The following is a 19,415-nucleotide window of genomic DNA, read 5'->3' as shown; positions in this document are numbered from 1 at the left end:
AGTGACTCCATTTTGCGTAATGTAGCTAACCTCTCTCTTGAAAAGGCAGCGGAAACCTCCTTCAGTTCTTTTACCTCCGTTTCTATTTTTTGGATAACGGCTCCTTGTTCTTGTAAAATTTGCTGGTGATCATGTGCTACTACATCCAACTTAACAGAAACTCCTTGTAACTTTGGAGATTGCTCTTGTAGCTTAAAATCCATTCCAGCTGTAAGCTCCCAAATGGAGTCTAAAATCACAATTGCTGGTTTTTCAATCCTGCGTGCATTTAGACTCACCCCGCTGGCACCAAGAATCGAATCGGTCCTCACCACGGCGTCTTCCACGCTTCCTATCTCCCCTTCTCCTCCATTCTGACCTTTCGGGGTTGAAGTCGTCACTTCCCGGGAAATCGCACCTTTGGCACCCCCCGACTGGCTTGCTTCACCCGAGTTTCCTCGGGGCTCTCCAGTTGCTCCTGGGGATTCCGGGGAGGAAGCCTGCAGCAATTGTCGTGACGTTGGCGGGCTCAATGATATTTCTCCTGGCGAAAATGGCTCTCCTCCAGTCACTCCGCCAGCGGGAGTTGCTGCCCGCCCAGCAGAAGTTGCGAACTCTCTGATTAATCTCTGGTCTGAAGGTAGGGTGGATTCGGTGGGGTAAACTCTCACCCTACCTTTTCTTTTGTGGGGCATTTTTCAAGATAAATCTGAAATTATTAACCAAGAAATCAGAAACCAGCCAGAGCTTCAGGGAGACGCTGCCACTCGATCGGCCATCTTGGTTACGCCCCCCGCAAGCAGGGCTTTTAAAATCCACCCGACAATATGGAACTCCATGCCTGCCGAGATACGCTTACAAAGAGACATCAAAACCTTCAGAAAAAATTAAAAACATGGTTATTTAAGCAAGCATACTACAATGAGAAAGGTGAGTAATACACAAAAAACATGGAAGGCGACCCGCAGAACAACTATACGGGTATGTATTTTCTATTTTTATTTAAATTTTATTCTATATGTTTTGCACTTAACTACAAAGGATTAGATCTTATAAATTATATACGTTAAATCTGTAACTGATAAGTTTGGACATAATGTATCACCCCACCTATGAATAATTATAATACTATGTAACTGTAATTACTGGCACCTGGTTAGTGGATAGAACTCAATAATGTTTCCAACATTAGTATTTGTGCCTTATTGTAAACCGTTGTGATGGTATCTAACTAAATGACAGTATAGAAAAGTTTTTAAATAAATAAAATAAATAAATAAAGGGGATTAGATAATGTGAGAAATTGGCATAGGGCTACAGATCAGTGGTTCTCCTCTCATGTCCTCATGACTCCAAAACAGGTCTGATTTTGAGAATATCTAACATAACTAAGCATGAGATATTTATGTATATTTGGTCCAAAATTCAAGTTAATTTTTCATTTTTTTGGTGACCTGAAACCCAGCCCTTTTTATATAACATGAGGACCAGAGTTGAGAACCAATTCTAAGGAGCCTTTCATAGATTTAGAGGACAATTTTCAAAAGATTTTTCTGAGAATAAATTAATGGTTACTCATTGAAATCTACTTTTAAAAAATTATTCCCCTCCTCTAGTGCATTGTCTAATTCGTAATTGTTTGGCAATCGCAAAAAAAGAATCAAATTTCCATGAATTTTCAGGTTACATAGAAACATAGAAACATAGAAATGACGGCAGAAGAAGACCTAATGGCCCATCCAGTCTGCCCAGCAAGCTTCACACATTTTTTCTCATACTTATCTGTTTCTCTTAGCTCTTTGGTTCTATTTCCCTTCCACCCCCACCATTAATGTAGAGAGCAGTGATGGAGCTGCATCCAAGTGAAATATCAAGCTTGATTAGTTAGGGGTAGTAGGGGAAGTAACCGCCGCAATAAGCAAGCTACACCCATGCTTATTTGTTTTACCCAGACTATGTTATTCAGCCCTTATTGGTTGTTTTTCTTCTCCCCTGCCGTTGAAGCAGGGAGCTATGCTGGATATGCGTGTAGTATCAGTTTTTCTTCTCCCCTGCCGTTGAAGCAGAGAGCTATGCTGGATATGCGTGAAGTATCAGTTTTTCTTCTCCCCTGCTGTTGAAGCAGAGAGCTATGCTGGATATGCGTGAAGTATCAGTTTTTCTTCTCCCCTGCCGTTGAAGCAGGGAGCTATGCTGGATATGCGTGAAGTATCAGTTTTTCTTCTCCCCTGCCGTTGAAGCAGAGCGCCATGCTGGATATGCGTGAAGTATCAGTTTTTCTTCTCCCCTGCCGTTAAAGCAGAGAGCTATGCTGGAAATGCATTGAAAGTGAAGTATCAGGCTTATTTGGTTTGGGGTAGTAACCGCCGTAACAAGCCAGCTACTCCCTGCTTTGTGAGTGCGAATCCTTTTTTTCTTCTCCCCTGCCGTTTGAAGCAGAGAGCTATGCTGGATATGCGTGAAGTATCAGTTTTTCTTCTCCCCTGCTGTTGAAGCAGAGAGCTATGCTGGATATGCGTGACGTATCAGTTTTTCTTCTCCCCTGCCGTTGAAGCAGGGAGCTATGCTGGATATGCGTGAAGTATCAGTTTTTCTTCTCCCCTGCCGTTGAAGCAGAGCGCCATGCTGGATATGCGTGAAGTATCAGTTTTTCTTCTCCCCTGCCGTTGAAGCAGAGAGCTATGCTGGATATGCATTGAAAGTGAAATATCAGGCTTATTTGGTTTGGGGTAGTAACCGCCGTAACAAGCCAGCTACTCCCCGCTTTGTGAGTGCGAATCCTTTTTTCCACATTTCCTCTTGCTGTTGTAGCTTAGAGCGATGTTGGAGTCACAGTAACCATGTGTATGTTTATTGAATAAGGGTATTATCTCCAGGCAGTAGACGTCATTCTGGCGAGCCACCCACTATTGACGGCCTCTTGATTTTATGGATCCACAGTGTTTATGCCACACCCCTTTAACTGTAGGTTAAAGTTGGTTTTTGAATTACTGCGCACTAACAGATGTTAGTGCGCATGGAATATCCGTTAGTGAGCAGTACCAGGACTTAGGGCGCAGTAAATAGCGAACCACTATACTGTGCAGTAACTCTGTGTCATTGAAAACTATGGGGGTAGATCTTAAAAGCCCCGCATGCGTAAATCCTCCCGGATTTACACACGCAGGGCAATCCTCCCAGATTTACATGCGCAGGGCACTTGCGCGCCTATTTTGCATAGGCCGCCGGCGCGCGCAAAGCCCCGGGACGCACGTAAGTCCCGGAGCTTCGTAAAAAGGGCGGGAGGGGGCGTGTCCGGGGGCGTGTTGGCCGGCCGGGGGTGTGTCCGGGGGCATGTCTGGGGTCAGGGGGCGGTCCGAGGTGGGTCCGGGGGTGTGGCAACAGTTCGGGGGCAGGCCAGAAGGGCGGTCCCGAGTCCCCCGGCACTGCGGCCTGTGCCAGGGGATGCCGAGGTGGCACGCACAAGTTACGCCTGCCTCAAGCAGGCGTAACTTGTACAGCAAAGGTAGGGGGGAATTTAGCTAGGGCTGGGGGGTGGGATAGATAGGGGAAGGGAGGGGAAGGTGGGGGGACGCAGAGGGAACGGAGGCAGGCTGCGTGGCTCGGCGAGCTCAGGCTGCTGATTTTGCGCAGCCTTGTGCGCGCCGACCCCAGATTTTATAAGATACGCGCGGCTACACACGTATCTTATAAAATCCGGCATACTTTTGTTTGCACCGGTTGAGCGAACAGAAGTACGCATGTGCGTACTTTTTAAAGATCTACCTCTATGTTTATGACAGTGGGCATTGATATATGTTAGTGCGCAGTAAGATACAATGATACTAAATTGCCACTTTTTTGTCAATTTAGGGATGAATATGTATTCCTATTGGTTGTCTTCTTGTTGTTTATGCATGTTACCAAGGTTACCAACAGCTGAGGTGCTGTTTTTTACAGATTGTTTTATATGGGGGGGGATGGGGAATGGGAACTTGACAACAGTTCTAATCCTACTGTAGTGTGTCTGTGATTATTGTGATTATGTCATCAGTCATGTGACTAGAATTTGTTTATTCTTCTATTACCAGGCACTGGCAGATGAAATGTTTTGAATTTGCCAATCCCTGTGCTGCATTTTAGAAAGGGGGTCGTTGTTGCATTATATATGCATTATTCATATGCAGCATTTTTGAATTGGCCAATTATAGGTTTATTTTCCCTTCTACTTTTAGTCACTAGCTATAATAGCTATATAATAAGGGGTGCTCTGCTTGTGTGTTGCTTTTGTTTTGTAGTTTTGAGGAGAAAACATCAGCTCTTTATTCAATCAGTCGTTAGCTGCAGCTGTTGATTGATAATTAATACAGTCTTTATTGTTAAAGGGCTTAGCAAGCTTAGCTAGCTGATACTAGCCCACCAGTAGCCTTTATAGCTAACAGCCAGTACTAGCCTAGCCACTAGCCACTGCCAGTAGCCACTACCAGTGAGCTTGCTAGCTAGTAGTACTGCTACTTTTTTCTGTTTCTAATTGAGTGAGCACTTCGCAGCATTATCCTAGCCTAGGCACCAGCAGCAGTGCTTGTAAAGGACATAAGGTAGGTACGTTCTGTGGATTGCAGCAGTAGAGTTTTAGTAGATTTATATTATATCATATTATATCATATTATATTTATTAATATTATATAGATGTATTAAATTGTTTATTCTACTAGATTTATTATAGCTAGCTAGGCTATTAGCCTAGTGTCACTGGCTAGTGGCCAGTGAGCCACTACTAGTAAAGTATGGAGTAGATTTTAAAAGCCCTGCGCCGGCGTGATATTTTGCATAGGCCGCCGGCGCGCACAAAGCCCCGGGACACGCATATGTCCCGGGGCTTGCTAAAATGGGTGGTCCGGGGGCGTGTCTGTGGCCTGGGGGCGTGTCCAGGGGGCATGTCTGCAGTCCGGGGTGGTCCGGGGGCGTGGCCGAGTGCCCCGACACAGCGGCCTGTGTTGGGGCCTGCCCAGCCGGTGCGCGCAAGTTATGGCAAGCCAGCAGCAGGAGTAACTCCATCGAACAAGGTGGGGGGGGGATTTAGGTAGGGCCGGGGGGGTGGGTTAGATAGAGGAAGGGAGGGAAAGGTGGGGGGGGGGACAAAAAAAAAGTTCCCTCTGAGGCCGCTCCGATTTCGGAGTGGCCTCGAAGGGAACGGAAGCAGGCTGTGTGGCGCAGCGCGCGCAGGCTGCCGATTGCGCGAACAAAAGTACGCGCGTGCAGTGTTTTTTAAAATGTAACCCCTATAGCAATTCTACTACTAAACCTATAATTGGCCAATAGGTGTCTATACATCCAATATCCTATGTTATGTATCTGCTCTGTGGTCTTGGGCGATAAATCTAAAAATACTTTCATCTTAACATGTTCTAGGAGCTGGCTCTTTTTTTTATATATATATATATGTTAGTATCCTTCCTGTCCTGTGAGTCTGATTCCAGCTCATGTCTCTGCTCTGCTCTCAGGTGTATCGTCCGGTTTCCATTCCTGGGGGTGGCATGTCCCAGTTCATTATTTTTTCCCACTATTGTAGAAATCTGCAGTGAGTCTTGCTTTTTTCAGGGATTCATGTAATGTAAGTCCTTCCAGAAATATGAGGCTGGAAGTTGCAGACTTTCCCTGGATACCAACCATGCATGGCCTGTCATCCCTTTGATGCTTGTGCTTGGCTTCTGCCTCTGTGTGTGAGATTTGGGGGATGGGAGGTAAGGAGAAGTGTTAGATAGGGAATCCCTTTCGGGTAAGACTTGAAGTGGGAGGGAGAAGTTATTTTAGTCCAAAGAACAGAATAGGCCTGAAAAGGATAGGAAAAAATAGAAATAGGATTGCAGTGCCACAGTGCTAACAATGCTTGCATGTAACATTAGCAGCCAGTAGCCTAGACACTGCCAGGATGTCCTTCCTGGCAGTGTAATGAGTGAGTTACTGCAGCCTAGTTTCAGTCTGCTGCAATTTGATGCTCTGGCCAATGCATGGTAAATATATAATTCTGCAATTGCAATATAATATATATACTATATCAAATTATCGATTGTCAGTGTCACTCACTGACTATTAATAAATAATCACAGAAGCCTTCTTTGTCCTGTGGTCTGGGGCTAGCCTATAGCTATTAGCTCAATAAAGTTTAAAAAATAAATACCAAAGTAATTTATTAACTTGTTTAATCTACTAGATTTATTATATCCTTCTTTGACCACAGGATCATCATGCCACTACCAGTACCCTCTGGAAAAAAACGTGGTGCTAGGACTAGTGCTACCGGAAAGAGCTGTCTGCCAGTCCCTAGGAAAAAACTGTGATTTTTTGAGAAGAAAGAGGATGTAGAAGCGCAAGGAAACTTGTTGCAGGGGAAGGAAGGAGCAAAATGTGAGGAAAAGGTGAAATTCTTAGATGAAAGAATGGTGCTACAGAAAGTCTTGGATGATGATGATGAATCAGATATTGATGATGATGAGGAGGAGGATGTTGATGATCAGGAGTAAAAATTCTGAGGAGGAGGAGGAGGAGAACACCAGCAATGACAATGTTAGTCATATTGCAAAAACACCAATGAGAATAACTAGTACTGCTACTAGTCAGATTGCAAAACAAACAACTACTGCCAGTGCCAGCAGTATTGATGATACCCTATCCCCTACACCATTTGAACATCCGCACGTGACTAAAACTACTACTACTACTATTTCTAGTAGTATGAAAATGACAACAAGTATCCAGCCTGGAGTAAGGAACAGTACAAGCACATCTAAGATTTGGAATCATTATCATGTTGTGGCTGACCAGAGATTTGGGCAATGTATCCATTGTAAAAAGATGGAGAGCAGTGGAAGAATTATTGGACATCTTACTAACAGCAACATGAAATGTCACCTTGAAAGAGAACATAGAGCACTGTTGCTTGCAGAAGAAGCTGGTCCCACCGTGCTTGCCCAGGCTTCAAGTAAAGCAACAGAGAAGCAGCCACAGAAGGAAAGTAGTAGTACTAAAGAAGATACAGATTGTGTGCATCTGCAGAAGCAGCAGTCTCCTCCTCCTCATCCCCAGCAGCAGTGGCAAGCTACCATTGGGGTGGTGTTCTTCTGCAATGTCACAGAGCAGGAAGCAGGCAATGTCCAAAGTGGGTACACGACATATTGCTCTAATGATTGCTTTGGATGATCAGCCACTGCAGATTGTAGAAAATGAGGGATTTAAGTGGATGTTCCATTATTTTGCCCCTTTCTACAAACTTCCTTCAAGAAGTACATTTAGCCGTCAGGTGCTTCCTTCCCTATACAGAAAATGTCATGCTGAAATGCAGATTGTGATGGCAAGGGCAAAGGGGAGGAGCATCCATCTCACCACTGATGTTTGGACTAGTATGAATGCAATGCATGCATATTTGTCTCTAACAGCACATTGGTGGCAGCTGGATGAGGCATTAATACCTGTAAGCAGCACTAGAGGTGGCAGCAGTAGCACCAGCAGCTCCAAAAAGGTTTTGCCAGGATACTGGTGGGCTTTACTGCATGCTCAAGTGCTAGACAAGAGCCACACTTCAGAAAATATCTTACATGCAATTCCGGGGATGATGGAAATATTTATTTTATTTATTTATTTAACACTTTTCTATACCGACCTTCATGGTAATAACCATATCAGATCGGTTTACATCGAACAGGGTAAACTGAAACAAAAACAAACGTATGAACGGAGGAAGCAAAGTTACATTCAACAAGGAGGGTAAACTTGGAAGCTTAATCAGCTGGAAAGAGAGGCCTAAGAGGGCAGTAACTAATAATATAATACAATAGAGTAAACAGGCTAGTGCTTAATATGTACTTAGAGGTACAGGTTCCATCGCTCATAAAGAGTATTAGATCATCTAGAGTGTATCAGGGGGATCTGAGAAGGTTTGGCGGAAAAGCCAAGTCTTAAGGTTTTTCCTAAATGTTAGGAGGCAGGGTTCCGGCCTGAGGTCTGAGGGGATGTTATTCCAAATAGCTGGGCCTGCTGTCGAGAAAGCTCGGTCTTTGGTCGAGGTGAGGCGCGTAGCTTTAGTTGGAGGAGCTTGCAGAGTTCCTTTGTGGATTTCTCTAATCGGTCTGTTGGAGGTATGGAGTTTGAAGGGAATTTCGAGGTCGAGTTGAAGTTGATTGTGGATGGATTTGTGTATTAAGGTGAGTAATTTGTGTAGGATTCTGAAGTTAACTGGTAACCAGTGTAGGTTTCTGAGGATGGGTGAAATGTGTTCTCCACGGTTGGTGTTAGTCAAAATTCTAGCTGCGGCATTCTGTATCATCTGTAGCGGCTTGGTGGTAGAGTTGGGGAGACCTAGGAGGAGAGCGCTGCAGTAGTCTATTTTGGCAAATAGCAAGGATTGGAGAACTGTCCTGAAGTCGTGGAAAAATAGGAGGGGTTTGAGTCTTTTTAGAACCTGGAGTCTGTAGAAGCAATCTTTGGTTGTGATGTTGATCATTTTCTTTAGGTTTAGGCGGTTGTCGAGAATTACCCTGAGATCTCTTACATGCGTATGAGTGAGATGGCTGTTGTGGAGGGACTGAGGGAGGGAGTTATCTTGGTTGGAGGAGATGAGGAGGAGTTCGGTCTTCGTGGCATTAAGGACCAGGTTTAGACTGTTGAGAAGGCTAGTGATAGATTGTAGGCAGTTATTCCAGTGAGTGAGAGCTTTTGAGATGGATTCTGTTATAGGGATCAGAATCTTCACATCGTCTGCGTAAAGGTAGTGTATTAGTTTAAGATCTGTTAGCAGGTGGCAAAGGGGGAGGAGGTAGATGTTGAAGAGGGTGGGAGATAAGGAGGATCCTTGTGGTACACCAAGTGAGGAATTTGTCGAAGGTGATTCTTTATTATTAATTTTGACTTTAAAGCTTCTGTTGCTGAGGAAAGACTTGAACCATATGTGGACTGATCCGGATATACCAATGTCTGATAGGCGATTCAGGAGGATGGAGTGGTTGACGGTGTCGAATGCCACCGAGATGTCTAGCAGGACTAGTAGAAAGGAGTGGCCTTTGTCTAATCCCATAATAATATGGTCTGTTAGTGAGATGAGGAGGGTTTCTGTGTTGCGTGATTTGCGAAAGCCATATTGGGATGGATACAGGATGTTGTGATCTTCTAAATAATCTGAGAGCTGGGTGTTTACCAATTTCTCCATTAGTTTGGCTAAGAATGGGAGATTAGAGATGGGGCGGAAATTGACTAATTCTCTGGGGTCTAAATTGTGTTTCTTAAGGAGGGGTTTAAGGGAAGCGGTTTTTAGTCTGTCTGGATAAATCCCTTGAGTTAGCAGGCAGTTTATAATGTTGGTCAGTGGTCCAGAGATCGTGTTTGGGATAAGAAGCAGGAGTTTGGATGGGATATTGTCTGCTGGGTGGCTGGATGGTTTCTGTCTCTTTAGGAGGGATTCGATCTCTCTGGGAGAGGTTAGTTCGAAGTTGTTGAGCTTGGCTCCCGCGAGGGTGTGGAAATTGTCGCATGTAGCGAGGGGGGAAGTATTGGTAGGGAGTAGTGCAAGAGTATTCGAAATCTTCTGTTGGAAGAATGATGCAAGCTCGTTAACCTTGGATAGTGCCTGTTCGTCTGGTATCGTCGGAGGGGCTGACTTTGTGATTTGTGATACATAAGAGAAAAGAGCCTTGGCATCATATTGGAGATTGTGGATTTTATTGGCATAGTATTCTCTTTTTGTCTTTAGGTCCTGTAATGATGTAAGGTTCCTTTGTATGCTGAAAGAGTAGATAAGTTGGGGGTTTTACGCCCTCTGTTTTCTTTGTGTCGTAGGTCTTGTTTCATCCGTTTAAGTTCGGAAGTGAACCAGGGTTGATTTCCTTTTTTTGCTGGATTAATTGTTTTGGAGACTGCGGGGCATAATTTGTTTGCTACTGCTTCAGTGATCTTATGCCAGGAAAGTACGGCTGAGTCGGGATTGGATAGGTCTAAGTTTGTGAATTCCTTGGAAAGCTGATCACTGAGTATATCTGATGCGCAAGGTTTCCTGAAGTGAATGGTGGAAAGGCGCTGTGGTGTGTATGTCTGTTTATTTGTGGAGAAGGAGGAGTTTATCAGGAAGTGGTCTGACCAGGGGATTGGGGTACACGAGGGTTCCATTGTGCAGGAGAAGTTAGAGTTGATGAAAATAAGATCCAGAGTGTGTCCAGCTTTGTGTGTAGGGTTGTTGATGATCTGATTGAATCCCTTTGCACTGAGGGAGGCGAGGAGAGCTTTACAATTGGAAGAGCGGGGTGAGGCATCGATATGGAGGTTAAAATCTCCCATGATCATGGTTGGAAGGTCTGTGTTGATGTGCTTCACTATAGATTCTATAAGAGGTGAGGAATCAGTTTCTAGTACTCCTGGAGGGGCATAAACTAGCAGTAATTGAAGTTGTTTTGATTTGACTAAACCCAGTTCCAGTTTGGACTCAGACCTGATTGTATGCGATGTAAGTCTGAGTTCTTTCTTGGTAGCTAGTAGAAGACCGCCCCCTCGTTTTTGTGTCTGTGGAATGCAAAGATGTCATATATGTGGGTGGGTAGTTGGTTGATTAGCGCAATGTCTGAATTTTTTAGCCAGGTTTCTGTGATGGCACAGATGTCTGGGTTAGAGTCCAGGAGATAGTCGTTGAGGATGTGAGTCTTTTTAGTCAGAGATTGTGCATTAATTAGGGTTACCGAGAGTAGAGCGAGCCCTAGGAACTGGGTCAGAGGGGTGATCATGATTGGGATGAGAGATCTGGAAACTCTTGATGGTATTTCTTGAGCAGGAAGAATGCCAGAGTGGTGGCGGTGGTATCTGATAGGGATCTGATGGGTTAGCATTTCTTCCCGGAGTTTTGTTAGCGGGATTGGGCGTGAGGCTTAGATGCTGGAGAAGTGAGGGTCCAATTGGCTTTATATCTATAGAGGACACGTTAAGGTTTGAGCTCAGTATGTTAGGTGAGTGAGTGAAGAGTATAGATATGGGATGAGGTAAAGTCTGGTCAATGGGGGCGCTGTGAGTGATCCGTGTAAGGCTCTGGCCTGCGGTACCTGCAGTCGTCGGGCTCTTTAGACGGTCTAAGGTAGAGTGGTCTCCGGAGTCACGGGGTGGGCGGGCTTACCGCGCTGGAGGACCCTACTCCTCTTCCTCTTGCCGTGGCGTTGCGGATCAGGTCCGATGACTGGGTCGGATGCCCTTACGTGGATGCCGTCTGGATGATTGCTGGAGGTGTCTGGAAGAATGCTGGGATTGACTGGATGGTGAAGGGTGAATGCTGGGAAAGGCTGGCTGAAAAATAGGGGGTAGCAGTATGGATATTAGAAGTGCTTACTGATGTAAACGAGTTCTTCTGAGGGGTTGAGCAGGGGTTCCGGTGGCTGTTGCAAATGTCTTGGACGGAGGGAAGTTGATGCGGTGAACTGTAATGGAGGTTCTGTAATGGAATGGGCTCTTTAGAAGCAGTGATATGGAATGCTTAAATGGATATTTCATTACTGACAATTGTTCCAATATTATTAAAGCTCTGGCTGATGGTGGATTCAAGGGCATCCAATGCTTTGCACATACCCTGCATCTGATAGTAAGGGATGCTTTGGGGCTTAGTGGCAAGGAAGGTGGTACAAGTTGATTGAAAAGTGTCGCAAAATAGCTGGGCATTTCAACTGCAGTGTGAAAAGTGGGAAGCAACTCAGAAAGAGGCAAATAGCAGTTGGCACACCTTTGCACAACCTTCTTCAGGATGTGCCTACCAGATGGAATTTCACATATCTTATGTTGGAGAGGTTGTCTGAACAGTAGACACCTCTTCATGATTTGGCAATGGCAACTGAAATTGGATTGGAAAATCCTCTTGGATGTCAGGACTGGACAAACATTGCACAGATGGTGCATGTCCTCAAGCCTTTCAAAGTATATACTGCTACATTCAGTTCAGCTACGGCCACATTGGGTGGTGTCATCCCTGTAATAAACGATCTGGAGGAGGTATTAGAGGAATTTCTGCATCAGCCAGATTTCTCTAAGGAAGTGTTACTGCTTGTTAAATGCTTAAAAGAGCAAGTTCAAAAAAGATTGAAACCTCTCATGCATAGGGATTGCTATATGTTAGCCACAATGTGTGACCCATGTGTGAAAGGCAGTATTGCTCTCCAGGCAGTATTCCTCCACCTGGAGGAAATAGGCATTGCTGACACCACCCTTTCCTGGTTCTCCTCATTTATTTATTTATTTATTTATTTATTTAAAGTCTTTTATATACCGGAGTTCATGCACTAGTGCATACCACTTCGGTTTACACAGAACAAGGAACAGAAAATTACATCAAACAGATTGAACAATTAAACAAATATACAATTACAACCAACGATTGGGTATAAATAACATGGCTAACTTAGTAGGAACTTAGAGTTCGAGGTAAAGGAGAGAAATAGTACCAAGTGGTAACAGAACAATGTTAATGGCTAAATAATAAATATAAATAGTAAATACAAATTCTTATAATAAATACAGGTGCTTATAAATACAGGTGCTTATAATAAATAAATACAGGTGCTTATAATAAATACAGGTGCTTACAGATTACAGTCTTCATGAAAAGTTTACATCTACAGAATAGGGTTAAGTAAATAAGAACTGGCGGTTATTTCTATAGGAGTGAAGACTTCAAAAACTGAGGTTACATCTGGATTAAGAGGTATTGGTGTAGCATGCTCAAATATTTAATGATTTGGAATTGTGAGACCAAGGATAAAAATTAGGAGTTGTTTGATATGATTATAAAAGCGAGAATGATTCAAGTTCTGGGAAGTGGTTCTGAGCTAGACCTTTAAGTGTAGGCTTTTGTAAAGAGCCAGGTCTTGAGTTTCTTTTTGAATGTTCGAGTACACGTTTCGAGGCGAATGTCCGTGGGGAGGGCATTCCAATGAAGGGGGCTGGCAGTCGAGAATGCACGTTTCTTGAGTGAGGACTTGGCTGAAGGTTCGTGTAAGGTGCCTAAGTATCTGTTTCTGATTGGTCTTGAAGACTCGTGTAGGCGAAGTGGAAGGCTTAGATCTAGCGACGTTTGTGAATGGATGTTCTTGTGTGTTATAGTTAGCACTTTGAAAATGATTCTGGATCTGATGGGGAGCCAGTGTAAGTGTTTTAGTATGGGTGTTATGTGTTCACTTCTGCTGGTGTTAGTAAGAATCCTTGCGGCGGAGTTCTGCAACACTTGTAGAGGTTTTGTGGTAATGGTTGGAAGGTCTATAAGCAGAGAGTTGCAGTAATCGATTTTGGAAAATAGTAAGAGAATACATAGTAAAAACTGACAGACACCAATCCTCACACGTCCCAATCACACAAGGTGTTCCTCAAGGTTCCTCCTTATTGTCCACCCTGTTCAACATTTACCTCCTACCACTTTACCGCTTACAGTCCGACCTAGGCCTGAAATTTTTCCTATATGCAGACGATGTGCAGATTCTCATACCGATCCAAAAATCGATTGATGAATCCATGCACTTCTGGGAATCCTGCCTCACATCTATTACATCCATGCTGTCCAACCTCCACTTAGCTCTAAACACATCAAAAACGAAACTACTCATCATCTCCAGCCATCCGGTCTGCACCCCACACCACACACCCGAGAACACAACCACTACACAACACCAACCACAGGCAGTAAGAGACCTGGGTGTCCTCATAGATCATCAACTAAACTTTAAACCATACATCAAATCCCTCCTAAAGGGAGGTTTCTACAATTTAAATGTCCTCAGGAAACTCAAACCATTACTTCACACTCAAGACTTCCGTACCGTAGTGCAGACCACCATGCTTGCGAAACTGGACTATTGTAACGCCCTCCTACTCGGCCTTCCTGCCTCCACCATCAGGCCACTCCAGATCCTTCAAAACTTGATGGCCAGAGTCATAACAAATACTCGCAAAACGGAACACATCACCCCTGTATTAAAGGACCTGCACTGGCTCCCCATCTCCTTCCGTGTACAATACAAAACCCTTACTATTCATCACTGTTCATTACACAAATTCAATCACACCTGGCTTGAAGAAATGCCTCGCTTCCGTACTACCAACCGCCCCATAAGAAATGCTCATGTAGGTACCCTACACACCCCTTCTCTTAAGTCAGCACACCTGTCCGTCACTAGAGAAAGGGCCTTTTCCATAGCTGGTACCTCCCTATGGAATTCTCTCCCCGCCTCCCTCCGTATAGAGCCGTCCCTCATGAAATACAAAAAAGGAGTCAAAACATGGCTCTTCAAGCAGGCCTACCCGGACACAAATATAACGTAGTCTTACCACATAGTCAGATCTCCGCCTTGACCTTCCCTCTTACCTTCCCCTTTTCCTCCCTCTCCATCCCCCCAGAATTTTGCATATTTGAACTCCCTCGGCATATGAAATCCATTGATAAAGATAATAATGTACAAAGTTCCTTTTCTGCCCCTTTCTACTTTTTCTGCTTTCTAACCTGACAGATACTTCCTCATATTATGTACATAGTTTCTCCTTACTTTGACTACTATATGGCATTTTGTTTATTGTATTTTCCTCCTTTCAGTTCAATGTAAGCCGGCATGATGTGCCTTATGAATGTCGGCAAAGAAAAGCCTATAAATAAATAAATAAATAAATAAATAAATAAGTACAATGCTCTTATACACTGGAAAAAAAGTTGATTACAATGGTTGAAAACATAATGTCAAACAGGGTCTGTGCCACTGGTAATGGTGAAAAAGAATTAGGATCATCCTCTCAGTCTCCAACTCCATCCTACTCAAGTACTAGTATCAGCTACTCCACTACTCCTTCCATGACACATCAAATTATTAGTCACAAGCAATCGCATCAGCTGTTGGTACAAGCAATCGCATCAGCTGTTGGCAGAAGAGTGACTACTGAGTCCTACCTGCAGGAGAATATTGAGTCCTACCTGCAGGAGAATATTTCAGAAATGCATGTTAAGAGTTTTCTGTCTGAGCCAATTCAGAGCATGGACTCAGATCCCTTGAGATATTGGGCACAGAAAGCTTCAATGTGGCCTGATCTTGCAATAGTAGCATAGCACTTTCTTTCCTGCCTGCCAACCAGTGTGCAAAGTGAAAGAGTATTTTCAATGACAGGGAACAAAGTGAGTCCACACCATGCACGTTTGTCTCCAGACTTAGTAGAGCAATTGGTTTTCATCAAAATGAACTTTCCACTGCTTGGGTATCCGGACTTTCCCTGTGACTGGGAGGAGTGAGCCTCTTGTCAAGGCCCCAGATCCAAGGTCAAGGGCTGGAAGAGAGGCTTGGCTCTATGCAGCTGTGCTCCCCGCATCACTCGTTGGGGCGACCGGCAGTGCCGCTACCACTACACTGCCGCTGCTGCCTCTTGTGGCCCCCAGGAGAAGCCAGTCCGGGAGTCACAAGACATGAACACTCCATCCTGCTGCGTCCCCAACACAGGCTTCTCACTCCCAGGCTCCTTTCCCCCAGTGTCCACCTCCAAGGCAGGCAAGTCCTCGCTGGGTTCCTCTGCCTCAGCGTCCATCTCCGATGGCATGATTGTGTGAATGAAGTATGAAAGAATTTCAGGCCAATGCAATATTAAATTGCACTTACAGTGCACAGAGAGGTTGCTAGCTAGTGGCTACTAATGTAATATTAGCTACTACTAGTAGTAGCTAGCTATTACCTGTTACTGTTATATCCCACTACTGTAACAATACATTGATTAAAAAATATATATACACACCCTCGAGTGTGTGTGTAGCTGTGTACTGGTAATGTATGCAGATTGCAGAATAGATACACTTTGATACCAAAATTTTCCATGTGTCCTAGGAGCCCATTTAAAGCAGAGAATGTATTTTAATGCCTGTAATTCTGCCAGTCCCAGTATTGTTGTTCATAGTAATACTACTAATAGTAAAGTACTAACAGACTACAGTAACTAACTAACTACTACTAGTACTAGGACTAAGAAATCAGAATCATGTGGGACAAACAAAAGACCTTAAGAAATCATAATAAAAAAAGAAAACTGAGCACCCAACAGTTGTACATTTCTGTAGGATTTTTTTTTCATGATTCTGCTTTCTTCTTAGTATCACAAGCATTACATTTTCTGCTTCAAATGGCTGTCTTGGTCATGCAGCAATTTTTGGCATCGCCGTGTGAGTCTTGCAGTAGCTTGAGTGCTGCTCACTGTACAATATTGCATTGGCCAGGTTGAAAGATGTGTGAATGGTCAGTAGCCATGGTTGAAGCCTTGACGTTGGCACTACTGCTCACAAGTATACAATTTGTGCTAATTTAACCAGACTGAATGTATGAAACACTCAGTCAGTCATACACTTCCATGAAGGAAGTGTACGACTGACTGAGTGCCATGCTAATACAAAAACACTGAAATTTGTTGGATTATAATACGACATACATGTCTGCTCTCTGTAATTTAGTAGTACCATTACCATACTATTTAATTTTGGAATAATTAATTATTATTAGTTAAATAACTCAGAAATAATATATAAAAAAGAACAAACATTTTCAATAAGAAATATAGAATTTATTTTTACAAATTTAACTAACTAAAATAAAAAATATATATACATTTTTATTTTCTAGAAAAAATAAAAATGACTGGAGGAGCCCAAGCCAAGGCGAAATATGATGCCTTGACTTCATGATGTTGCAGCAGGGTCAAGGTCATGTGGAGAGGAGGGTGCCAACCCCGGAGGAACCTGCTCTGGAGGAGCCTGCTCTGGAGCAGAGGGAACTGGCATCTCCTCCTCATGAGGCATCTCATGAGGAGGAGAAGCCATTTCCCTCTGCTCCTGAGGGGCCTCCTCCAGGGCTGACAACCTCCTCTCCACATTTCTGACACTCTCCTTCACTTCTGTGACCTCCTGCTGCAACATCATGAAGTCGGCATCATATTTTGTCTTGAACTGCCGTACTTCCTGCTTTGAAAACTGTGCACAGCATTTACAGCTAGGAGGAGATCCTGGAGGAAGTACAGCAGTACTGGTGCTGGTGGTTGGCCGCCGGGCTGCTGCTGCCGGTTGTTCCTCTTGTCCTGTAAAGAAATGTAAAAAAAAAATATTCAACATGAGACACAGAACAATACATACATTACTACATACATAGTCATATATGGCAAATAAATAAGCAAATATTGGACGCGTGCGAGCAAGTTTATAAAATAATCTACCCCTTAGTCACTCTCAGGTTAGACAGAATATGATGGTAGGAGGTACACTACAAAGAAATCTCTTCTTCTCTTTCTCCTTCCATTCCTTAGTTTACTCTCATTGTCCCTCAGTGTCATTTATAATATAAATAAATAAATAAATAAATACACACATCCCCAGCCACTATAACTGACTGATATAAAAAAAAAATGATTTTGTTGTTCAGCCTCAGATATACTACTGGCCCAGATATATTATTACCTAGACCACTAGTTGTTGCTGGTGCCACCGTCCTCCTCTGGTGGCAGCTCTGCCTCCTGCTAGGCCCAGAAAGCCCCGCCTCGTCCCTGCCAGGGTGTGGTTCTGTACAAGACAGATCAAAATTCAGAGAACAACAGTTAAAATTTTAAAAACAAGAATGAGATCAGACACAAGGATTCATTCACTGTTATAGTAAACAAACATAATTAAACACAAATTCCATTATAATTAATTGAATAATATTTGTGTACTTGTGTAGTATTCTGAAAACAACCTACCAGGCAAGGGATGAGTCAAGGTTCTGCGTACCTTCTCGAGCCACCTACCCTCGTGCAGTCGCAAATGGCGATCTGAGAATTAGAGGAATATACAGGAAAAAGAATAACATTGATTACTTATTACAACATGCCCAAGTTTTGCCTTGACCTCCTAGATTATTTTTTATGCAACATAGAAAAGTTAGTAATAACAAAATACTATTTAATTTATATTTCAATCTGGCATTCAAAATCCCAAATACCACCATTTCAAAATGATAAATATAAATATCAATAATATACCACAGATAATTTTTTTCCTTTGTAGTTTAGTTATTAGTAAGTATTAGTAATAGCATAGTATAGGGTAAGGGTGGTACTAGTATTTCTGTTCTTTTAAAATATATGTATTTAAAATTATAACTGCTATTAGTTATAGTAGCTATTACTTTATAATAATATAATTCACTCTATGCTACTAGCTACTGTAGCTAGTACTACTATCATACTCTGTTCAATTATCAATTACAAAATATAAATAATGTAGAATATGCTGATGGAAAAAATATCAGAGATAACACCAAGCTCTGAGGAAGAAAACTAGCATGAACTAGTTTTGCAAGGACACCACAAACATCAGCAGAATCAAGATGGAACATAACAAACAAATGAGTCACAGGAAGAGCATGAGATAACGCCTAGGGCACGAAAGAAATAATCTGTGAAAAAGAATGTGAAGGGAAAGATAATGGGGAGCAAAGGACAAGCTGTGTTGGCAGTTAAGGATTAACAAACTTGTGGTTGGAACATGCGCAACAGAAAACAGATAGCTTGCTAAGTAAAATATATAAACAGGACCTGCAAGAAGAAAAATTTAAGCAAATGATCCTGAGACTGAGATGTGCTATGTACATTGTGTGAGTATATTATGCTTTTGCTTCCTGCGTATACCTTTGATGATACGCAGTGTATTAATTAATAATGAATAAAGAATTACCAGATTTAGAAAACAACTTTCGGAGTCATACTTGAGTAATAAAACAAACAATCTGGCGACCGCGGCAGGACCGTGAGTGTTTTGCGTGTTTGGGCAAGAACGACTCCGTGTTGTTGTGGGTAAAATATAGGAGATTCACGTTCCTTGTGATTCCCTTGACTCGGAGTGATCAACCTTGGTCAAGGAGTAGTCAGTTTTAAAGCCAAGTCCTGTGTGAATCTTGTTGAAAGGCGCGCCAAGGGTTTAACGCTGCACCGGTTATTATTTTCCTTGTACTTATTGTGTGGAGTGATATTAGCGTGTATATACTATTTGTTCTTATTTTGTGTTGGTTACTATATTCAGTTATATGTGCGTAGAATAAGTAGACGAAACTTTAAGATGGCTGAAACTTCCCCAATTTTTACTCTTAAGAGAGTCCCAGAAGAACAAATAGGACAGCCTAGTACATTACATACGTTATACGTTAATAGTGATGATACATGTACGGCTGTCCAGCATGTGATTAATTTATTTCCATTTGATAAAGATCTTATTAGGAAAACAATGACAAATGGGGTAAAATATTCTGTTAAAGATTCCTTTCTTTCGTGGCCCGTGGAAGGATCTTTAAAACCGAGTCAGTTATTGCCACTGTTAAAATTTTTACAAGATAATAAGAATAGTTTGGAGAAGCATCTGCATGTCTGGAATTTATTTTCAGTGGCAGGTGACTTATATGCAGCCG

This window comes from Rhinatrema bivittatum, chromosome 13 (assembly GCF_901001135.1).
Source record: "Rhinatrema bivittatum chromosome 13, aRhiBiv1.1, whole genome shotgun sequence".
NCBI classification, from domain to species: domain Eukaryota; kingdom Metazoa; phylum Chordata; class Amphibia; order Gymnophiona; family Rhinatrematidae; genus Rhinatrema; species Rhinatrema bivittatum.
The sequence above is the reverse complement of the archived record's forward strand: the minus strand, read 5'-3'. Positions refer to the sequence as shown.